The sequence below is a fragment of the Solanum stenotomum genome, chromosome 4 (assembly GCF_019186545.1).
Source record: "Solanum stenotomum isolate F172 chromosome 4, ASM1918654v1, whole genome shotgun sequence".
NCBI classification, from domain to species: domain Eukaryota; kingdom Viridiplantae; phylum Streptophyta; class Magnoliopsida; order Solanales; family Solanaceae; genus Solanum; species Solanum stenotomum.
This window is the reverse complement of record NC_064285.1, coordinates 57,237,004-57,252,972: the sequence shown is the minus strand read 5'-3', so window position 1 is coordinate 57,252,972 and position 15,969 is coordinate 57,237,004. Positions and strand designations below refer to the sequence as shown.

Below are 15,969 nucleotides of genomic sequence, written 5' to 3'. Positions count from 1 at the left end.
TCGCGAATATGTTTTTGAGTAAGGGTTTTGATATTGTGAACAGGATAATTAGGCTTTTGATATGGTACAAGAGGCTTTTGGGATGGAGGTATTTGATATGGAGGCATTTGAAGTGGCGCACAATACCAAGGGACTTGGTGTAGATGTGTTTGATATTGAGGAGCTTGTAAGAAAAAGGGAGGACTCGGCAGGCTCGAAGTAAGATATGGAGGTCTGAAACCATAAGCATGATGTTGAGGAGGATATGGGTAATTTGAAATGTGAGTGTTCTTTAAAGGCATTCGAGTGGAGCTTGGTTGATTTTGAGAAGTGGATAAGTTGGTGGAGGATGAGAAATAGGGTGAGTGAGTGGAGGGTTATCTTGGAGAGTGGCTTGACTTGTGATATGTGGTTTATCTATGTTTGTCTCCAGAGTGGGATTGAGAGAGAGTAACATCTTGGACCACCCGCGCATATCAGACACTTCTTCTTCTAATTCCTTTATTTTCTTTTTCAGGCTTGAGACCAACTCGTCTGAAAGATGCTTCTTTTCAATAGTCTTACTCGTAACCTTCTCATTAGCGCTTTCCTCTTCCCTTTGTGGTTCTTATTTGGAAGAGAAGGAAGAATTTCATTTGATTGCGTATGGTAAACCATGGTCTACAGATCAACCGTTGAGGAAGGGTAAAAATAAAAGTAAAAACAAAAGAAAACCCAAGTTAGTGTGTTGCATTAATCGAGCTAACAAACACATTATTTTAAGATAAACGCCTTAAATGCAAAGAGCCTCGTTGAGCCAGAGGTAGGCCTAAGACGGCATATAAGTGATGCACAGTAATTAATTCAAGCCTTATTTGCCAATTGGAGTTTAGAGTTAGAGAAATAAAAGTGATCTTTATTTATAAAATTCGAACCATACATCATAATTGAAAAACGAAAAACTGAAATAAACAAAGGGAAAGGGGTAACAAATGGGAAAGTCATTCTAAATTCTAAAAATCTTGAAGATATTGGTTCGAAGAGCTTGGCGCCAATTGACTTCTTATACAGGGAGTGACTTCATTCTTGATTTTCAGCACGTTGTGTGCCCATATGTTTTCTCTCTCATCAGTGAGCCCATAGTATCCTTCCTCACTCACTTCTCTGTCTTTGACCTCCTTTAGGATCCATATGTAATATTTTCGTGTGCATAAGGCTTGTTGTGCACCCATGGGAATGGTTAACACTCGCTCCCATCTTTGAAGTACGATGTGGACTTGTGGTTTGTCTAATCTAAATTCATACTTAAACTGCTACATGTCAGACCGGAGTGGTATTACTTGAGTTCGCCCAAATTGGCGGAGTACTCGAAGAGGAGTGTATGGTTGTACGCCTTGTAAGCCAATGAGCTCAATGAAGTATCGGTCATCGCCTCTTACTATTGCATGAAGGGTGGACAACCAATGGAGTTTCCATTGGATGTTGTAGCTCTCGAGCTCTGTCAAGAATATCTGTCAGTCTACGAATCCTACAGGGGCAGTGAAAGCTACCATTCTTCTTGGATGATTATCAATCTTGTTGCCACAACCAAGAAAAATGTCTACCACATCAGACTGTAGGTAGAAGTGTTCGATAGCCCATAATTACAGCAAAAGGTTGCATCCCTCGAAAAACATTCGACCATCGACACATGCTGACAGGCTCCTCATTATTTCCGCCAAAATCATAGGTACTAGGGTTTTCCTAGGTTTGCCCTCTCTTTGGGCTAAATATCGAACGACATAACCCAAGCGTGTGTCAATATTTCCCCTTATCTTAGGAAAAACCAGGGATCCTAATAGGGCAATGACAAAGGCATTTAGGCGATATGTTTCCCATTCCTCGAAGGAGCATTCAAACTCTTCAATAAAAGAGTAATAACTATCATCTCGACCAAAGCGTGAATACAGAAAGTCAAAATGAATCCACCCAAGGTCTAGAGAAGGCAAGGTTGGATTTGACTTCATTCCCAGACTTTTTAGAAACTCCCTCGATGATGGCTTATATGGTACTATCATTTCACAGTCATGGTATGACATGTCAATGAAACCACTTATCTCCTCAATCGTTGGTGCCAAGTCAAAATCCACAAATTTGAAAACCATCCTCACAGGGTCCCAAAATTCTAGCAAGGCCCTAATCAAGTAAGGGTTTGGTATGACAGAGATGAGATAGGTAAGACCACCCAACAACTGCCGAATCTCTCTTTCACGGGCTCTCTTGTTATCCATCCACCAGTTCCTTAGCTTGTAGTTTACCTCTATGACCATTTGCGGGTTTGGGGAGTTGAAAATATCCATGACTCTGCAAACAAAACAGCAAACGACTCAAAACTCCAATTTGGCAAAGTTTGGCTTAATTTAATTAACGTGACCACATTGACACATAATTATGCGATTTGTCTAAAGGGTGTTGGGGCCCTTTAGACGATAAGGTGACGACTAATCATGCGGATTGACACCAAGGGTCAAACCACCTAGGGCTTATGCAGCATGTATGACCTAAGTAAACTTTCTAAGAGTTGGCTTGACATGGACTTGAAAGGGGTTCTATGCGAGAAAGCTCGTGGTTTCCCGGTAGTAAGACTATTCGTTCCGTCCACGCATATGTCGACTCTCTATAATTGGGTGTTTGAAGAGAATTGGAGTAGTTGCGAGAGGTGCAAAGGCACAACATCACGGTAACAAAAATAAAAAAGGAAGAGGGTCCCGATTGGGGTAAGTATGAACGGAATGACAATTATCAAAGTAGTAACATTTAGCACTTAGATGAAAAACAATAACACATAAACAATTTTATGAAAGCGGTAAATAGGCAAGTGCATAAATAAAAGAAAATGAATATACAAACATTGAATAACCAAGCAAATAACGAAAAGGGGATAGGATTAAACATGAAAATACTCAAATAAGAGAAAAAGGTGAAACATGAAAATAAATAATAAGGGAGAGGGAAAAAGGTGAAACATGGAAATAAACACATAAGGAAAAAGGGAAATGGGTGGGACATAGAAAGCAGATGGTAAATAAGGACACAAATAAACAAGGGGAAATAATAACAACTTAACATGCTAATGACTGAACAAACAATGAAATAACCAAGTAAACCCCACATAAAGCATGAAACACATAATGGTAAGAACCGAATATCCCCAGCAGAGTCGTCATTCTGTCGCTCCCCATTTTTCTCAAACGGGTTTTGGTGCACGACCTAACAACTTTTTTGGGCTTTAGGTGATTGAAGAGTCGTCACCTAACGAATTAAGGCGCGTTAGGGCACATATCTAACCTTAACTAATTCTAACTGAGGTCAACAAACCAGATATCAAGGTAAGGGTTCAAGTTACCTCAAGGGGAAGGTGTTAGACATCTCTCGAGGTCCACAAATGTGGGTCCCGGCCGTATCTCATGCAATTATGTGGGGGTTATAAGTAGCAATTAAGGTAACTTCATTTATTATTTTATTTAATTAGCATGGTTACTAAGTAATAAATAATATTAAAAAAATTAAAGTCATTTTAATTATTTATTTAATTAATTAAGCATGCAAAAACTAGGTGATAACAAAATTAAGAAATTAAGGGCACTTTAATAATTTTAGTTAATTAGATGGGCATGTGAGACTAAGTGATAACATAATAAATAAAGAAATGAGCAAGGAGATAGAAATTTGCACAATTAGATAGAATAAACATTTTTATTTTTATTAAACTACCCCAAATAATTATAACAAATAAAGGGAGAAAAGAAAAGGGAGACTCTGAAGGACTTTTAGGATCAGCACTCGACTTTCTTTATTTCGGTCGATTTCTCGTAGGGACAGACAAAACCAAAGTTTTGTCATTTAGACCAAGTCGATGTCATCATCTCCATAGGGCCTAGACTACCCCTACCCTACCACCACACGCATTCGTCTCTACAAGGTGCCTATCATCCCCGCTTAAGGTCCAAGAGGCATTGGACTACTATTAGGGTGGATTTAGACAAAGATCAACTCCTAATAGGCCCACCTAGACACCAAGTCAAACAAATAGGACAACACTTAACACGTAAATCTCATATTGGCCTCTAGGTTTTATTTAGCATTCTAGCGAACACATATAAAATGAAAGGTTTCATGCTTAAGTGCATACATATGAGCATAAACAATATTTATTAATTCCAAAGGGTGCATGACATAATTCAGATTTTATTAGTTGATTTTAAATTGCAGAAGTGTGACTACAGGTGCAAAAAATTATTTTAGACAGTAGTAGAGCTAATTATTATTGCATAAATTAAATAGTAGTGTCAGGATAAAGTGATCACATGCAGAAAATATCTCAAGACAGTAGTAAATTTTATTATTAATGCAGAAAACTATTCTATTAGCTAATTTTAGAAAAGTGGCTAAAAATATCACAGTATGCAAAAGTTTATACTAACTAATTATTGAAGACTGACAGAAAATAGTATAGCATACAAGATTTTATTTTATTTTTGTTTTAGAGCAGCAAGCAGTTGTACAATGCAGAATTAATTTCCGAGAGCAAGATTCAATCAGGGCTGATTTTAAAATTAAAACAATGCAGAAACTAATTCGAGCATGATTTTAACAGGATAGATTTTAAGATTAAAACATACAAGAACTGATTTGTTAACTTTATTTTAAGTAGAAGAATAGTGTCATTATTTGTTTAAAAGTGGCAAAAGATGTAAAAAAATGATTAGCTTTTATTAGTATTTTAACATGTTGAAAATGATTAACCTGATCCAGTTAATTTTATTAGACCCCGGGGTGAAATTTCTAAAAGTAAACATGTTGAGATTATTTATATACTGATTCATAAATACATCTAAATTGCAACATACTCATAATTAGTCTAAATTATCAAGATCTCACCTTTGTTTTAAAATTCCATATTTTAGTGATATGTTGAAAATCGATTTATAAATCTATATACATGATTTCGAAGAGATTGAAAATATTATAGCTCCTATAGGCATGATTTCTAAATAAGAAAAGAGAAGTCACTCGAAACCTCTATGCATAATTTTTACACCCAAATAATGTATTAAGAATTGTCTAACTCCTATAGGCATGGTATCTAAGTGCACAAGTTGAGATTTATTTTCTTAGGCATGTATTAGAACTATTTAAACCTATATGCATAAATACTACACTCAAATAAATGTTATAAAATTATTTAAGTCCCTATTGACATATTTTGAAAAATGACAGAATTCTTGGGAAAATAAATTAAGACAATAATCACGCATTATTCATTTTATTATATCGAGTAGTTTAAATTCTAAGCACATTTTAAGAAGTTTGGACATTCCACATGCTCACAAATTTATTTATTTATTACTTATTTTTATTTTTATTTTGTAGCGAACAAATAATGGAGAAACTATAAACAAGTAATAAATTTACTATTATTATTTTTTTAAATTAAGTTGATGACACCAAATCGAAAAGAATAATAAAATATATTACAAAAAGCTCCTATATGCATGCTTTCTAACATATAACAATAAGATGAGCAAATAGCAGGTAGTCCCCTCCCCTCTTAGACGATCCCCCAAGTTATATTTTATATATAGAGAGTTAGAGTTAGGAGTTTATACAAATTATTACAAAAATAATAATATACAAAAATAAATAAATAAATATAAATTGAGTAAATTCGGCTCGTCTGGCAACTCTTCTAAAATCTTGAACCTTCAAGTTCAAAACCTATTAAACTGAAAAGGCAACATTCCACAAATATGACCAGTAAATATAGCATAAATTTCACATATTAACAATACAAGTTAAATCAAAGAAGGGCAAATGCATACAATATCAACGAACAACAAATGGCATACACATAGGAGAGGGTAGAGGGACTTACATTATCATTACAAATTATATAAATGTATTAATGCAAAATAGTAAAAGTGCTAAATAAGAATACTAACCAGTTAAGCAAACAAAAATATCAACAATGAAGATCCACACTTAATCCAGACCCGAACACGGCAAAATAACAAGTAGAGAGGAGCTTTTAGGTTTACCGGAAAACTTAACTTAATCTTTAAGAGTAGAGAGCAGAGAGTATTTTTTTTTACTATTGTTCAAGTGTCCGTGTCTAGAATATGAGGGGAGTATAATGATAAAAAAAAAACTTATCAAATAAAGGAAAAAGGGGCTCCTTTTATAGTGAGCATGAGAGCTATCAAATAAAGGAAGAGAATAAATTAAACCGAGCAAATTTTGGAGATTTTAATTTCCTTAAACTAAGAGCTAAATTAACAGAATAATTCCTTACTAATTCAATATATATATATATATATATATTTTTATCAGAATAAAAATCAAGTAACAATCTTTTTTACACATAAATAAGGAGCAAATTATTTAAGGAAGGTCGATATCAAGGCCCAAATCAAGTTCCGAAAACTGTTTCTCATATTATTAGTATTATTTTATTTTTTTACCATATACCAACAAATAACAATTTAAACAGATTCTAAATAGAGCGAAGACTAAATTAAGGGGGCAAATCATAACTCATGAAATCCCATTTTAACATTCTTGAAGCTGGACCGAAATAGCCAAGGGAACAATCAATCAAGGGCATCAGTTATCACTCCAAATTATCAACTTAAATCAAGAACCAATTATCCCAACAATATAAAAATCCCAAAATACACTAATAACAATAGATAATCAGGTAACATAGACATTCCCAAGTCAAAATGGATCATATTTTAGCAACACACAAAATCAGAAAATTTACCGAGCATGAATAAGATCAGAAAATAACATATAGCAATTTAATTTGAGATCGAAATAGTTTTCGCATATACAGAGCATGCATGAAAAGAAAAACAAAGTTACCAAAAGATAATTTTAAAAGAAATGTACCCAGACGGATCTGTTAAAGATCCGTCTTTTAACCCGCTTGAAACTTTCAAAAACCTCGCCGGAGCTCGCTTGTTCGCTGGCCGGATCAGCATTCGCCGGAGTCGAAGCTGGCTTTCGCTGGTCGAAGTTGTCCGCTAGTGGCTCGCTGCATTCGACGGAGCTGCTGTTTCGCCGGTCGGAGCTGCTAGAGCTGCCTCGATGCAGCTGCTGCTGCTGTTGCTATCATCGGCTGGAGCTGCTGGCAGCTGCTTGGCGTTTCTCGCCGGCTGGCTGCTGTCAGAGTTGGCTGTAGCTGCTGGCGTTGCTGCTGTTGTTCTCGTGGTGGCTGCTGCTGCCAGTGTCGCTGTCTGTTGCTGGAAATGCTGGTCGGAGAAAAGAGAGGAGAGAAACAGAGGCGGCTAGCGGCTGCTGGCCTCGCCGGAGCCGCTGCTGCTGCTTCTTGACATTCACGCTGGAGTAGAGGAAACGAGAAAAGAGGAGACGGTGAAGAGGCGAGGGAGCAGCGACGGAGGCTAGCGGTTGCCGGCCTCATCGGTGGTTGTCTCGCCGGAAAAAATGGAGAGAGAGGAGGGGTGATAGCTGTTGGATAGAGAGGGGAGAAGAGGAGATGAATGAATTAATTCTAGGGCTAGGGGTCTTTTAGAATTGAAGTAGGAAAGAAACGAAGTCTAAATCTGGACCCTTGAATCTATTAAGATGTAGGGCTAAGATTTGATCTTGGATTTAATGAAAGGATGGACGGATGAGATTAACTCACTTAAAATTTGAAATTGGAATAAGAATAGTTTAAAAATGAAATCAACAAAGGCTATAATTGAAATGAAAGTTTTAATTGAAGTGGCTAGAATTGAAATGAATTAGAAGAAGATAGGCTACAAGTTAAATGATTTTGAGGAAATTTTTTAAGAAATGCTATTCAATTAAAACACTACAAATATCATAATATACTTTTTTTATATAAAATTAAAATCACTTAAATTTACAACATTTGAGTAAAATAATTATTTCGAGTTTTACTAATAATTTTAAAAAATATTTACGATAATTTTATAAAGCATGCGTATTAAAATGTATAATTTTTTGGACAAAATTGACTAAATTTTATACTCGAAATATTTTAAAAATATGTATTTAATCGAATAGCATTTCCGAAAAGGTTATAGGTCGGTCAAAATTGGGTGTCAACGGACACCTAATTTATGCAAAAGCCAAAGGAAGATCCATGACAGCAAACACAAAAGTAGAATCTATGAAGCTCTACTATATCGCCAAGAAAAGAATGGGATACGATTACTACTGAAACATACATACTCAATCTCAAAAAGATCATACAAAAGAAATGAAGGGGGCCATGGGAGATTGTGGAAAGAATAACAGACATCAAGAGTATGTAACAACACACCTATTTCCAGATCACACTCATATTTAGAGAAGGTAATTGTGCTGCAAAGTATCTAGAAAATAAGGTGATTGAATTACAAAACACACAAGAGTATCATCTTTTTCATGACTTACGAGTAAATATGAAGGGCATGCTCTCACCATGGATAAAACATAAATTCCTAATACAAGGATGAGAACTCACCAGATAAACATTCCCAATTATAAAAAAAAGTATTACATTGAGAAACATAAAGATAGTCAGATTGGAAAGCAACATGTATCACAAAACATACACAAATAGCAGTACAAGGCAATAGCTTTGCAAGAAAATAGCATACACAACAAGAAAACTAACTATGTATGCCTAAGAGAAGACATTAAAATTGTGACTAAGCTAGCTAGCTTCACTTGTTTTAGCTATAAAAAAACCTTGACAAAAAAACAGGGGTAGTTGGGTCTTGCATCACTTAAGGTGTGAAAAAACCAACAATCTTCTACACAAATCCTTCTAAAAGAGATGCAAGAAGGTAAAAAGCGAGAAGAAGGGATCAAGACTAGACTTACCAAAGTCTCCAAAATCTAATAGAGAGAGATGTTTTTCTCTGGTCCCTTAGGGATAAACCCAAACTATTTGAGAAAACATGTCAAGATCTTTGCTTACAAGGGATCAGGTGGGACAACAAGAGAACATTAAGGTGCATACCTAATAATAGTGAAGGAGATAGACAAAGTTACAATCCATGACACAAGCACAAAGATGACCCAAAGGAGAACCATCAGTAGCTGCAGATTTTCCGTTTGTTTTGTTTTTGTTTATTTTGGACTAGGTCTCGTTGGAGCTAATTATGTATCTTGCCAGATTTTGGTGCATCCAGATACATTCAGATATGTTCAGATACATGTATATCAAGATACACGAGGTTAAAATTAGGTGTAATTTGTTCTAGACATTGTATCCAAGTGGATTCACATGTATCTGATATACATAGCAAATCTCACTTGCCTCCCTCGCCTCTCTCCCATCTCGCTCGCCACTCTACTATATATCTAGTATCACAGATAAATGTGAATCACATCAAATACATAAAGATACGTGTATCTGGTATGTATCTAGTGACTCACATGTATACATAACGAATTTCACTCGTCTTGCTCCCTATTTTAGTGTATTTGATAACAAAAATATATGTATCTAAGTGTATTTTCCTTAATGTATAGTACGAAACTCTTAATTAATGGTGTAATGACCCTCATGGTCATTTCTGTGTGTTGCCTTCTGTCTGTCGTTTAGAGCGTTCCTATAGCGACCCCAAGTCATTTATGACTTGCTGGGACTGACAGTTCGGTCACCTGGTCGTTCGTTTGGTCTTGGTGCGAGTTTTTATGTTTTGGAGCTTATGAACCTTGAACGATCATTTTCGATCAAAAGTTCAAGAAGATGACATCGAAATCCAATTCTGACGATTCCATCAGCTCCGAAAGGGTCATTTTAGGCTAGTAGCATGGTCGACATGACTCCCGAGGTTTTCAGTGTGAGTCGGTGCGATTAGGCATTTTAACTTTAAGTTTAAGCATAAGTTTGACTTTGGTCAACATTCTGAGTAAACGCGCTCGGATGAGAATTTCGTCAGCGTGGTTAGCTCCGGAATGTCGAGTTTGGTCTAGATTGACCCTTCTTTTGTGTCTGGAGGTTTTCGATATCTTTCCGAGCCCTTTTGTGGGTTTTGACTTAAAATGGCTTTTGGAAGTGAGACCCACTTTTTATCGAGATGACCTCTGATGGAAATTTTGACTGCGCCGTTAAGTCTGAAATGTCAAATTTGGTATGGTTGCATATCTCGTTTGCATGCACGGGATTCCGAACGAGATCGGAGCACCCCATCGGAGTTTTAAGTTTTGGAAATTATTGCAGATTTTCTTTATTGCAGAAAATCAGCAACATTTCCCAAATTTCAAACCCTCATAACTCTCTCATCTCTCAACCGATTTGGGCGATTCAAAAGGCAAAGTTGTGAGATTTTTCGAGGACAATGCGTTGGTGATCTCGGATAGTGATTTGGACTCCCCGTTTGAGGTAATTTTCGTAAAATACCTGCTGCCACACCCTTTTTGTGAGCTTGATTTTGGAAGATTTTGAGGCTTGTTTTCTCAGCCTATCTAGGTCCGATTTCAGTGATTTTTGAGGCTATCATGAGTGGTTTTTTGTCACGCCCCAAACTCAAGGGGCGCAACTGACTCCTAAAGCCAAAACTCAGGCTCGAGCCGACCCTGCTGAACCATTTGCTACTAGCGCATGGCAGTCACATGCAATTAAGAAAACAAACAAGTACATCTCGGCTTATAACTAACCCCTCGACCGGCAAGGCCCCTGTCAACAGATCTACAAAAGAACCAGCTACTCCCAAGAGTTCATATAAAGAAATATCCAACTAGCACAGAAATCCTGATTGGGCCGTCGAGGCCACCATGATATCTATACCAAAACTAAAAACAGGTAAATATCAGTACAATACATCAAACAGCTCACAAGCTTCAGCAAACCAACAACATAGGCCAGCATGGCCATAACGTAGCTATAAACCTCACACACTAGTCTGCAAGCCTCTAAGAGTAGTAAAGATTGGTGGGACAGGGCCCCAGCCTACCCATGAGAATATATACAACAAAAGGTAACAAACCTCCCAACTCTGGCAGCTCCGGAGGAAAGGGGCTGACCAACCGGATAAAAGTCAATCCTGCTGATAAGGAGGTCTACTCGGTCGTCTGTAAGGACCTGTATGCATGAATGCAGCGCCCCAAGGCAATGGGGCGTCAGTACAAAATAATGTACAGAGTATGAAAGGCAATAGACTATGATGAGGTATCCTGACATACTGGAATAATCTGATAAATAAATTAAGGATAAGATAATTGTACTGGCCTGCTTCTAAATCTAAATTTATCAAAAATAATAAAACAACAACCTAACCAAGCCCCCATAAGCTCGGTAGGTACAAACAGCACACAAAACCACCTACTCAGGCCCCCATAAGCCCGGAAGGTGCCAATCAGCATGTATACCCTTATCGATAGTCCCCTAGCCCCGCAGGCAGTCACATAGCCCTCTTAGGCATCAACATAGCTTATAGACAACTCATAGCCCTCTTAGGCAACAACATGGCCCTGTAGGAAGCACATAACCTTCTTAGGCGTCAATATATATCCCTGTAGGCAACTCATAGCCCTTCTAGGCATCAATATAGCCCCGTAGGCAACTCATAGCCCTTTTAGGCATCCATATAGCCCTGTAGGCAGAACCTAACCCTGCTAGGCATAGATCACATTCCTGCAGCTAACCCCAATAGCCCAAAGGCAACAATAACAATCCAACAACTAAAAGTGAACAATTTAGTTATAGGCAACCTATACAAATAGCCTCTAAGTCGTGTCTAACATACGATTGTTACTACAGAATAAGAATCTCGATAAGAGAGGATTATACGCACTCGAGCAGCCAATAATCAACAATAACGGCTACAAGTATAACAACGATAACAACTCAATTACATTGCTCTTAAGCTTTAAGGAACATGCCATAGGAAGAGAATAGCTTTAACATACCTTTTTCGCTAAATTCACGTGGCCTAAAGACTTTAACTCATAACTCCCTCGATACTACAACAAGGTAGGACCATAATCAACACACAACATAAAAGATACCATGACAATACAATAAAAGATATTTATTTCCGTCGCAAATTGCTATTTGTTGCTTATAAAAGCTAGAGTCGATAAAAGAAGGGTCTTACCTCGATCTTAGGTTCGTAATTCACCTCAAAACCTTCAAATATACTCAAACCCCTGCTGTCCCAACACTAAAATGTGATATGCTACGCAATCGATAAAACAAATTATACCACGATGATAAGCCCAACGCGTAGAACAACTTTCGTCAAGGACTTACGTCGAGAAAATCTATATATCAATTGATCCTAAAAATGGGTTTCTATGTTTTCTCTGTATATTTAGCTTAAAATGAAGAAAAAACTCGAAGAAGAAGATATATACAACTTTCCACTTACCTAGGGCCCCACCTCACGTGCCTGCTTGCGCAGTCCCACGAAAATACGAATATCTCTCTATTCTGAAGTCGTATGAATAAACGGTTTGCTGAGTTGGAAACTAGACTCGTAGACCTTCAATTCAGTAGTTTGTGGGCCCCATAACTCTTTATAGATTGGGAGAAAATCTCCAAGACATTTGACCCTAATTTCAGAGAAATCTTTAAGAAGTTACGATAACTTCCGCCAACTTTTATTTTTGCCACTTACCTAACTTCAAAACTTTAGATGCAACACTTGAACACTTAAAATAGGACACACCACATCATTCTTAATTTATTACTGACCCTCGTTGTCTTTCCACGAAGATACGAGTTAATTTAGACGTTTTGAAAAGTCGGGGTGTTACATTCCTCCCCCCTTAGAAACATTCGTCCTCGAATGAAAAATCTGAGGCACACTGTTCAGTCCTTAAGACTTGCCAGAATTTAGGCACTTTATCCTTTGTAAATGTCACTATCTAGGAACCTGAAATGCAAAATTTCTAACCTANTTTTGATAGCGGGGCAGCGTTTCGAGACCATTCGGAAAGGGAAAGCTCCGAATGAGTGATTTTGAAGCGTGTGTGATCGGCCTACAGGTAGGCTACGGTTTCCCTCTCTTAGATTGAGCTTGAGAGTGTGAATGCATGTTGATTAGTTGGCATTTGGGTTGGTAGTGATTGAATCATGCATAGGTGTTTGGAAATCATATTTTCGGCCTATTTCGAGAATTATCGAGTAAATGTGAGCATGCTTTGTGTTATTAACGGACCCTCCTCGCTATGTGGAGTGCTTGCATGCTTAATTATTATTTATTTGAAGCATCTTGGGCCTTAGTTTAGGTTTGACTAGGGCTTGCCTTAGAAATACATTATTCGGATCCAATAGGCCTTAGTTTTGCCCTGACGTCGCTCGGCCAGCTTAGATCCCTGTAGACTGGTGTAGCAGACTTAAGTCTGATAGTTTGGGCCTTAGTTAGGCGATACTCTTTCTCTGACTATAGTGATCCTTATTTTCCCCGATGTTACGGCTTCACGAGTTACATCGGCGACACTAGTTCTACTTCGCGATTTGAATTTGATTTTCGATTAGGTTCCAAGGACTTACATTGATTGGCTAAGTATGGATGGCGTTCCACGGACATTTATGAGTGTGGATCGATTAGGAATCTTTCAGCAGCTACATTGGCACCTTTATAGAGCATCCAATTTAAGTTTCGGCCTCTATTGCCCAGATACTTATATAAAGCATCCGGTTAGAGTTTCTGCCTCTACTGCCCAGATACTTATATAGAGCATCCGGTTAGAGTTCCGGCCTCATATACTTGATACTTGTGATTGGTTACTTGGGTACTTTTGCTGAGCATTCGGTTCGAGGTCCGGCCTCCGTACTGTCAGATTCTACTAATTAGGGTTGAGATTCTGGTTCGATGTTCTCCGTTCTTGGGTTCTTATATGCAATTCTCTTTAGTTTTAGTTATTCTATGTACTCGTCGGGCTTATAGGGGTTCGTTCGGGTTTTTATTTAACTTGTGCACGAGTGTACCTTCTGAGCTTATGGGGTCCAGTTAGGTGTAGTTAGCTTATAGATTACTTTAGTTAGTTCTTTGTACACTAGTGTGCATTCCTTTGTTAGTTAGATCTTTGTTCTTGACCTCAATTTGCGTATTCCTTCTTTTCATATTGTCTTTACTTTTCAAGTTCAGTCGGCCTATAATGCCTACTGGGTACCTGTTGTTTTGGTACTCATGCTACGCTCTGCATCTGTTTCGTGATGCAGGTCCGGGCACTAGTAGCCAGCGTTGATCGAGCTTGGAGCAGTTTGATCGGAGACGGGGGTGAGCACACGGCATTTTGTACTATTTCAGTGTCCATCTGTATATATAGACTTGTCTTTTTCCTTTCGAGACAGTCCAGTCTATGTTGTCCACTTTTGGGACTTTTACTTATTTTGTTAGTAGCTCTGTACTAGTGACTTTCAAGTTCTGGGAGGGATCTTTATTTGTATATATGTTTTTGGTTTGCTTCCGCCTGTTTATATTGTTATTTGCCTACTCTTGTTTAGTTTCTACCCTCAGACCCATTACTTGTTGTTCCGGGTTACGGGTTGGTTTACCTACTAGTGGGTTATAGTAGGTGTCATCATGACTTGAGAAATTGGGTCGTGACAAATGGTAAGATAGGTAATATTTTGTAAGTATAGATAATAATAGTATATATATATATATTAGGTGTGTGTGGGCAATGGCAGATCAAAGATTTTCATTCAGGGTTCAAAAAATAAAAAGTATTTAACATGTAAATAAGCGAACAAAACACAATTCCAAGGAAGTAGTACTGTAGTAGTATATAGTTTATAGGTACAAAAAGTTAGTTCCGTTAAATGAGACTTTTAGCATGTTTGGATTTTTGTGGGTTTAAATATACTCTTTTAGCACGTAAAAAAAGATTGGTCCTGAAACTAAAGGAAGAAAAGCTAAAAAAATAAAATGTTTGCAATGGAGCTTGAACCCTGGATTCTAGGGTCAACTTAAAAGGAGACCTACATCTAGGGTTGTTCATGGTTATGGTTAAAAACCTAACCGATTAAAAAAATCGATATTTGATTTGGTTTGGTTAGGTTTGGTTTTAAATTTTGAAAACCTATACTATTTGGTTTGGTTTTGGTTTTACTAAAAAACAACTGTAAAATAACCAAATCGAATTGATAAATTAGATATATAAATTTTATAATTATTTATATATCATTCATAAATAAAATATAAATATTTTCTTAAATTTGAATTAAATTAAGTCTTTAACTTTACTATTTTCTCAAGCCCAACACTTTAGTCCAACTATAACAATCATAAGTCCAAGTCCATCAAAATTCATTTTAGTCTTTACCTACCCTACTCACATAAAAGAGTCACATTTTCTCTTAATTGAATCACTTTGTTTGTGTAATGATAACTCTAGTATTGTTTAATTGAACCGACAATAGCTTTTATGTGGGTTGTTCATGTACTAGGTGTTTGTCTCTATCGAGACACGTATGTCCTCAAAAAAATTATTACTTTCAAACCGAATAAACCAGAAAAACTGATCTAAACCGAACCAAACTGACAATAACCAAACTAACAGTTATTTTTTTTCACTTGGTTTGGTTTAGTTTTAGAAATTTAAAAAACCGACTAGATTGGTTTTAATCAATAATAGATCAAAACCAAACCACGAACACCCCTACCTACAACTATGCTACAACTTACTTCATGGTCATGAAGGGGTTCAAAATTAATATATCTATATAAATACAAAAAATTTGTCTTATATATACTATAATTTTTTTCCGAGGGAGCAGGACCGTCTTAACCACTAGGCCACTAAAGCCGTCGCTTGGGGCCCCCATTTTTTTAAAAAAAATTCTTATATATACTCAATTTTTTTATATATATATACTTGTAAATTTTTTTAAAAAAAAAGGTGCAAGAAGTGAAAAAAAACGTGCAAGAATAAAAATAAAAAAGGAAAAGGTAAAAGTACGTTAGTTTTTACTTTTTAATTAAGGAATGGAACAATTTTTGGGAATACTAAATGTGTGCAAGAATAAAAAATAAAAAGAAAAGGTAAAGTGACGTT

At 36.8% G+C, this 15,969-nt stretch overlaps 1 protein-coding gene across 1 annotated transcript in view; it reads right to left on the bottom strand.

Annotated features, from left to right (window-relative positions):
- The window catches only part of LOC125862623 (potassium transporter 4-like), a 346,656-nt gene extending 332,808 nt beyond the window's left edge, over positions 1–13,848 (bottom strand). Inside the window, exon 1 of the mRNA XM_049542742.1 lies at positions 13,839–13,848. The gene's annotated coding sequence lies outside the window, so the exon portion shown is untranslated. The remainder of the gene's footprint in view (positions 1–13,838) is intronic.
- Positions 13,849–15,969: the final 2,121 nt, after the last annotated feature.